Consider the following 8,676-nt stretch of genomic DNA (forward strand, 5'->3'; position numbering starts at 1 on the left):
AATTGATTAAGTGTGCTTTTCAGTCAATTATATCCTTGTTGGTTTTCTGCCTACTGAATCCAGCAATTACTGAAAGAGGAGTTTGAAATCTCTAATTATAACAGTAGATTTGTCTATTTTTCCTTGCAGTTCTGTAAGTTTTTGCCTCACATTTAAAAATATATATATATGTTTTTATTGATTTCAGAGAGAGGAAGGGAGAGGGAGGGACAGAAACATCAATGATGGGAGAGAATCATTGATCATCTGACTCCTGCACACACTCCCCTCTTCCCCCAGGTCCCCACTTCCCTCCCAGGGATTGAGCTCACAACCCTGGCATGTGCCTTGACCAGGAATTGAACCATGACTTCCTGGTTCATGGGTCAACTCTCAACCACTGAGCCACACTGGCTAGGCTGCCTCAGTTGTTAGGTTCATACAAGTTAAGGATTATGTCTTCTTGGGGAATTGAACTCTTTGTCACTATATAATACCCTTTTTTATCCCTGATAATTTATCTTGTTCTGCAGGCTGCTTCATCTGAAATTAATATAGCAACTACAGCTTTCTTTTGACTAGTGTTATCATGGTATCTTTTTCTCCACCCCTTTAATTTAATCTACTGGTGTCTTTATATTTAAGGTGGATTTCTGATGGACAGCATATAGTTTGGTCTTGTGTTTTATGTATACTGCTAATCTCTCTCTTTTAATATCTATATTTGCTATTAACATTTTAAGCGTTTTTATATAGTAGTTGGATTAATACTACTGTATTTATAAAGTCTTATTTGTTGCATTTACTCTTTACTTTTAAAAATCTTTTCCTCTTTTTCTGCCTTTTCAAATTTTTATTGAGCATTTTATGATTCTACTAGAGGCCCAGTGCACGAAATTCGTGTATGGGTGGGTCCTTAGTGGCTGCTGGCTGCCAGTTGGGGCCTCCCTTCCCCAGCTGCTGGCTGCTGGCTGAGGCCTCCCTTCATTCCGCTCCTGGTGGTCAGTGCACGTCATAGCAAGTGATCAAACTCCGAGTTGGTCAAACTCCTGAAGGGACACTTTGCATATTGGGCTTATATATATATATATATATAGATTTCCTCTCTTAACATCATTTATACTTTTAAAAATATTTTAGTAGTTATTGTAGAGTTTACAATATATACTTACAACTAATCTAAGTCCACTTTCAAATATGTCTATATTTATAACTAGAGGTCCAGTGCACTAAATTCGTGTACTGGAGGAGCGGGGGTGGGGGTGGGGGGGCCCCTCAACCAGGCCTGCACCCTCTCACAGTCCAGGACGCCCTTGGGGGATGTCCAACTGCCATGGAGGCAGGAGAGACTCCCACCACTACTGCTACACTCACCAGCCATGAGCCCAGCTTCTGGCTGACCAGCACTCCCCCTGTGGGAGTGCACTGACTATCAGGAGGAAGCTCCTACATTGAGCGTCTGCCCCTGGTGGTCAGTGCACATCATAGCGACCAGTTGTTCTACAGTTTGGTCAATTTGCATATTAGCCTTTTATTATATAGGATTCTCAATTCCTCCCTTCTGTTTCTTATAATATTGCTGTTATTTACTTATCTATATGTTGTAATCATCCAAAAACATTGTTACTATTATTACTTTGAACAAATAGTTAACTATTAGATCAATTAAGAATAAGAAAAGCAAAATATTTTACTCCACTTATTACTTCTCTGATGTTCTTCCTTTGATTATATAGATCCAAGTTTCTCACCTATGTCATTTTTAATCTCTCTAAAGAGCTTTTTTTAAAACATTTATTGGAGGACAGGCTTACTGTGATAAATTTTCCCAGTTTTTTTCTTAAAACAGTATTTATTCTTTACTTTTGAAAGAATATTTTGCTGAATGCAGAATTCTAGGTTAGTAAGTTTTTTCTTTCAAAATTTAAAAATATTTCACTTCACTCTCTTGCTTGCATGGTGTCTGATGAGAAGTTCAATGTAATTTTTATCCTTGTTGCTCTGTAGGTAAGGTGTCCTTCCTTCACCCTACTCTACCATTTTTCAAGACTTTCTCTGCCTTGGTTTTCTGTAGTTTAAATATGATTTGCTTATGTTCAGATTTTTTGGTATTCTCTGACCTTCCTGTAATTTGGTGTCAGCCATTCTTCTCAGATTTCTTCTGATTCTTTTCCTCTTTCTTCTTTTTCTGGTACTCTCACTACACATATGTTTTACCTTTTGTAAATGTTCCACAAATTCTTGAATATTCTGTTCTTTTTCTTTTTTCTCTTTGCATTTTAGTTTGGGAAGTTTCTATGGACATATTTTCATTCTTGCCTACTCTTTTCTCAGCTGTGTGGATCCAGTCTACTAACGAACCCATTAAAGGCATTCTTCATTTATACGACAGTATATTTTATTTCTAGCATTCCTTTTGGTTCTTTTTTAGAATGTTTATCTCTCTGCTTGCCTTATCTATCTGTTTTTGCATGTTGTCTTTTTTATTAGAGCCCTTAACATATTAATTATAGTTATTTTAAAAATATTTTTATTGATTTCTAGAGAGAGAATAAGGGAGAGAGAAATATTGATGTGAGAGTGAAGTATCAATCAGCTGCCTCCTGTACACCCCCTACTTGGGGTCTAGTCCGAAATTCAGGCATGTGTCCTGTTTGGGATTCCATCTGGCATTGGACAGTGCCCAATTAACTGAGCCACGTGGGCCAGTGCAGTCATAGTTATTTTTCATTCCCTATCTCAGAATTTCAAAATCTTTGTCATATCTGAGTGTGGCTCTGATGCTTGCTTTGTCTCTTCAGACTGGTTTTTCTTACATTTTGGCATGCCTTATACCTTTTTGTTGAAAGCAGGCATAATGTATTAGTTAATAAGAACTAATAAAATAGGCCTGTAGTGTGAGGTTTTATATTAATCTGGCTAGGAGCTGGGCTGTGTTTAAAATTTATTGTAGCTTAGGTGCCAGAGACTTCAATTACCTGAAGTAACCTGGTGTTTTTCAGCTCTTTCAGTTGTAACATGCTGTTATTCTACTGGAGCCCTGTGGAGGTGGTGGTGAGGTGCTGGGAAGAAGAAGCACTCTATAATCCCTTGATTAAATCTCAGAGTTTTAGTGTGCCTGAGTCTCTGGGCTGTAACCTTCAGAAGTTATTTTTATTATTTGTCTCTCTTTTTGCATTTAGGTGAGGCAGGAAGACTTTAGGGAGCTGCAATTGGCTAACTGCCCTTCCCCCAAGGTTGATAATACTCTGGTAAAGTTGGTCCCTTGGAGAGAAGGCTTTGTTATGGAGAATGTTCTGAACCTTTATACAAATAGCTACTTTCCCCCTCACCTCTGCCTGAAACATAAGGGAGGTGGTTTTTTGTTGTTGTTGTTTTTTTAAAATATATTTTTATTGACTTCAGAGTGGGAGAGGGAGAGAGAGATATAAATATCAACGATGAGAGAGAATCATTGATGGCTGCCTCCTGCACGCCCCCTACTGGGGATCGAGCCCACAACCCAGGCATGTTCCCTTGATCAGAATTGAACCCTGGGCCCTTCAGTCCACAGGCCGACGCTCTATCCACGGAGCCAAACCGGCTAGGGCCATGAGGGAGTTTTTGTTAGATCCTCATCTTGAGAATCAGGTAGGGTTCCTGAATCTAAAGCCCATGAAATTGCACCCCCAGAAGTTTCTCGCTCTCAAGCAAATCCACATTGAACCTCCAACAATTCATCAAAATTATCATTTAAGTGTTCCTACCATTTTATGGCAGCAGCAGCTTCCTCTCTAGGTAAACAGATGGAGGGTGTGATTTCTCTGTATTCACCTGTCTCTCCAGATTTTAGGGTGGTGCTTTGCCGTAGGACATCAATTTTCTGATGAGTCTAAGAAAAGTCACTTATTTTCAGTTTGTTCAGCTTTTATCATATGAGGATGGAAGTGATGAATGTTATAAGCTCTTTACATGTCATATCTGAAACTGGAATTCCTTCTTTTTTTTTTTTTTACTTTTAATCTCTTTGTTTCTTTGAATCTAAGCTGCTTTTTTTGTCAACAGCATATAATTTGGTCTTGCTCTGTTTTATTCGGAATGACAATCTGTGCCTTTCAAGTTTTGAACAAAAAGGGGCCACATACTAAACCTGACAAGCTCAGGGAGACCTGCATGTCAGGCCTTACATACTCAGAGACTGAAAGTAACCACATAGGGTGATCTGAAATTAAAACTTCCTAACTGGCGCTTGAACCTGTCTCAGCTTCTCACCTTCCTCCTTGGACAACATGAGCTTTAGCACTTGCTCCAGCTTCTCCACAAACTACTGGACCTTGGGCTCCGTGCAGTCGCCCAGCAGCAGCACGGCCAGCCAGCATCTATGCATGCTCTGGGGGCTTGGGCTCCAGATCTCTGTGCCCTACTCTACCAGTGTTCAGGGCAGCTGGGAATCTGGGGGCCTGGCTGCAAGGGTGGCCAGGGGTCTGGCAAGTATAGGGGCATCCAGAGCGAGAAGGAGAGTATGCAATGCCTGAATGACCACCTGGCCTCCTACCTGGAGAGGGTGAGAAACCTGGAGGCTGATAATCAGGGACTGGAGAGCAAAATCTGGGAACACTTGGAAAAGAAGGGATCCAGGTCAGAGACTGGGGGCATTATTTCAAGACCATTGAGGACCCAAGGGCTCAGATCTTTGCAAGTTCTGTGGACAATGCCTGCATCATTTTGTGGATTGCCAATGCCCATCTTGCTGCTGATGACTTCAGAGTCAAGTATGAGACAGAACTGGCCATGCACCAGCCTGTGGAGAGTGACACCAATGGGCTCTGAAAAGTCACTGATAACACCAGTGCCACTCAGTTACAGCTGGAGACAGAGATCGAGGCTCTCAAGGAGCAGCTGCTCTTCATGAAGAACCACGAGGAGGAAGTAAATGGTCTACAAAATCAAACTGCCAACTCTGGGTTGACTGAGTTGAATGCCCCCGAATCTCAGGACGTCAGCAAGATCATGGCAGACATCTGGGCCCAGGATGACACGCTGGCTCAGAAGAACTGAGAGGAGCTAGACAAGTACTGGCCCCAGTAGATTGAGGAGAGCACCACAGTGGTCACCTCGCAGACCGCTGAGATAGGAGCTGTGAGATGACACTCACGGAGCTGAGACATAGGGTCCTGTCCTTGGAGATCGGCCTGGACTGGCTGAGAAATCTGAAGGACAATTTGGAGAACAGCCTGAGGGAGGTGGAGATGTGCTATGTCTTGCTGATAGAATAGCTCAATGGCTGGCCCAGACTCGGGCAGAAGGGCAGTGCCAGGTCCAGGAGTAAGAGGCCCGGCTGATTATTAGCATCCAGCTGGAGGCTGAGAACACCACCTATCTCTGCCTGCTGGAAGAAGGGGAAGACTTCAATCTTGGTGATGCCCTCTACAACAGCCACTCCATACAATCCATCCAAAAGACCACCAACTGCAGGATTGTGGACAGCAAAGTGATGTCTGAGGTCAACTACACCAAAGTTCTGAGGGATTAAGGGCAGCAGAAGTGGGGGCATCACTTCTGCTGCCCGTTGGGGGGGTGGGGGCAAGAGGCCAATAAAAGTTCAGAGATCATTGAAAAAAACACACAACTTCCTAATCAAAGGCCAGTCATGGTGGGTAGTCCTGTCCTAGGTCAGTATCTTCCTTGACAAAGACAGTCTTTACCTGAACTTTTGCATCTAGAATAACAAACCTTTGGAATATCAGAGTAATCCCCTTTGTCAGATCCCTCAGGGCACAATCTCTTACTAGAACCCCTCATTGTTATCTTGTTCTCCAGCATATAATCTCTCTGTAAATGTTAATTGTTAACAATGTAAAAGAAATATGTGCCTATCCATTTTACTTTTTATCCAATCCCAGAGATTCCCCTGCTTTGCTTTCTCCCACCTCCCTAATCTATCACCAATGAATTTTTATGTAATCCCTCTATATTTTCCCCTTTGATTCTGATGTATAAAATAAGTGGTAAAACTGCCATTTTCCAGAGCATTTTTTTCAATCCATTGAGATTTTGCTTCCCAGCAATTGTTATCAGTTTGGCTCAAATAAACATAAAAATTCTCTACAGGTTTGGACATTTCTTACATTGACAAAGTGGAATGTTTAGTTATAATCCTCTATCCAATTCCCCAGTGTGGGATTTTCCCCCACATCACCAAGCAATTCTCTAACACCAACTGGGTGTCTTACAATTCAATTCAGTTCTGACAATACTGTATACCCAGAGATAGCATCAGGGTAAGTGCTCCAGCCCACAAGACTGCCTTCACTTCAGATGCCAATCACACGTCTAGGTTGTCATCTGTGCTTCTGACTGACTGGCTGAAAATCAGAGGTTCCCAGGACACCACCCTTGGGTTCAATTAATTTGCTAGAGCAGTTCACAGAACTCAGGAAACAAATTTACTCACTAGATGACCAGCTTATTACAAAGACTATTAGAGGATACAAACCAACAAATATGTAGGGCAAAGTCCAGAACAAAGGAACTTCTGTACTTGTGGAGTTTGGGGCCTGGTGTGGTGGCATGAACCTGGAAGTTCAACATGTGGGATTTCCCCCCTCCTTTTTTTTTTTGAAGCTTCATTACATAGGCATGATTGATTAAATCATTGCCCATTGATGATTAATTCAATCTCCAGCCCCTCCATCCTTCCCAGAAATGAGGAGATAGGACTGAAAGTTTTAAACCTCTAATCACGGTTGGTTTCCCTGGCCACCAGCTCCCCCATCTTTAGGGGATTTACAAAAGCCACCTCATTGACATAAACCCAGATGTGGTGGAAAGGCGTTTGTTATGAATAACAAGACACCCATTTCACCTTATGGCTGTGAAGCAATTTCAAGAACTGAGGACAAGAGACCAAATTATATAACAAAAGATGCTCCAATTGCTCTGATTGCTTAGGAAATTGCAAGTGTTTTGGGAAATGTGAGTCAGGAACCCTAGACAAAGGCCAAATAAAATTTTATTATAAATCACAATATCAGAATAGTCCATTTATATTTAGTGTAGTTACTGATATGTATGCTTGGATTTACATATGCTCTTTTGCTATGTATTTTCTATGTTTCCCTTTTTTAAATTCTTCTTCCCTCTTCTTGTGTTAAATAAAAATTTCTAATGTGACATTTTAATTCCTCTGTTGATTTTGCTGTTATATTTTTTAGTTATTTTCTTATTGATTTCTCTAGGTATTACAATATGCATATCAATTTATCACAGTTTAATTCAGAATACTATTAAATTAATTCTAGAAACTTGCCCAGCCAGTATGGCTCAGTTGGTTGAGCATCATCCCATACAACAGGAGGTCCCAGGTTTGATTCAGCCGATTGATGTTTCTCTCTCATTGATATTTTTATCTCTCTCTCCATTTCCCTTCCTCTTTCTGAAATAAGTACAACATATTTTAAAAAGTAGAAACTTGGTTCCAATATATTTTCTTTTCTTCTTCCCTCCTTTGTTCCATTATTATGATATCTATTTCTACATATACTATATACTCAACAATACAGTGTTATAATTTTTGCTTTATATAATTTTTCTTTTAACAAAGTTAGGAGAAAAAATGAGAAAATATAGAGTCTTTTATATTTACACACATATTTGCCATTTCTGGAACTCTTCATTCTTACTCTGGATTTGTGTATTATCAGATATGACTTTCCTTTCAGCCTAAAGGACTTTCTTTAGTATTCCTTATAGGGTATGCTTGCTAGCAAAATATTGCTTTGGTTTTTGATTATCTGGGAATATCTTTACTCTAGCTTTATTTGTGAAGGATTGTTTTGCTGGATATAGAATTCTGAGTTGACAAATCTTTTTCACTACTTTGACTATGTTGTTCCACTGCCTCATGGCCTCCATTGTTTCGAGATTGATTCATTTGTATAATTTCCATATTTTTATTGAGATTTTTAAATTTGTTGAATCATTGTTGTCATACTTTCCTTAAATTTTTGAGTATAGTTGTTTTTTAGTTCCCTAAACATATATCTAATAACTACTTTAAAGACTTAGTCTGATAAACCCAAAATCTTAGGGACACAGAGATAGTTTCTATTGGCTGTTTTATTTTCCTTCTGAATGTTGTCATACTTTCTTGTTGCTTTGCCTATCTTATCATTTCTTTGCTGAAAACTGGATATTTTACATAGTGAATTTTAGCAACTATGTATTCTAATTCCCCCCTGAGTGTTAATTGTTGTTTTGTGTGTTTGTTTAATAATTTGCCTAGACTAAACTCATAAACTCTACCTTCTCTGAAATGTACATCCACAAATGTTTCTGCTGTTTTTTTTTTTCTTACTTTTTGTTCTTAAGCCTTGCTTCCTATAGTCACCCCTGTGTCTGCCTAGATTAGTGTTCAGCCTGGCCAGAGGTTGTGTTCATATACTTTGAGCCAGGAAGGCCTCCACTATCTGCTGATAGATCTGTGAGTGAGTCGAGGAGCACATTCCAATGTCAAGCTTTTGTTTTTAAGTTTCCCCAGGCTTCTATTTTCCAGTGAGCCCTTTGTATGTGTAGGTAGGCTCCACTGCCCAGGGCTATGTGGGTGGCTTGGGCTGCTTCTCTCTCTGCAGCACGTACACACATTTTAGTCTTCGCATGAAATGTGGCCAATGTGGCACCGTTGGTTTGGCATTGTCCTGTGTACCAAAAGATTGCCGG

The 8,676-nt window shown here is 40.2% G+C and overlaps 1 pseudogene across 1 annotated transcript; it reads left to right on the forward strand.

Annotated features, from left to right (window-relative positions):
- The first annotated feature begins 4,247 nt into the window (after positions 1-4,247).
- On the forward strand, positions 4,248-5,491 carry LOC307101109 (keratin, type I cytoskeletal 18-like; annotated as a pseudogene). The gene has a single exon. The product of its transcript is annotated as a keratin, type I cytoskeletal 18-like (transcript).
- The last annotated feature ends 3,185 nt before the right edge of the window (positions 5,492-8,676 follow it).

This window comes from Cnephaeus nilssonii (assembly GCF_951640355.1).
Source record: "Cnephaeus nilssonii genome assembly, chromosome: 6".
Classification (NCBI taxonomy): Eukaryota; Metazoa; Chordata; class Mammalia; order Chiroptera; family Vespertilionidae; genus Cnephaeus; species Cnephaeus nilssonii.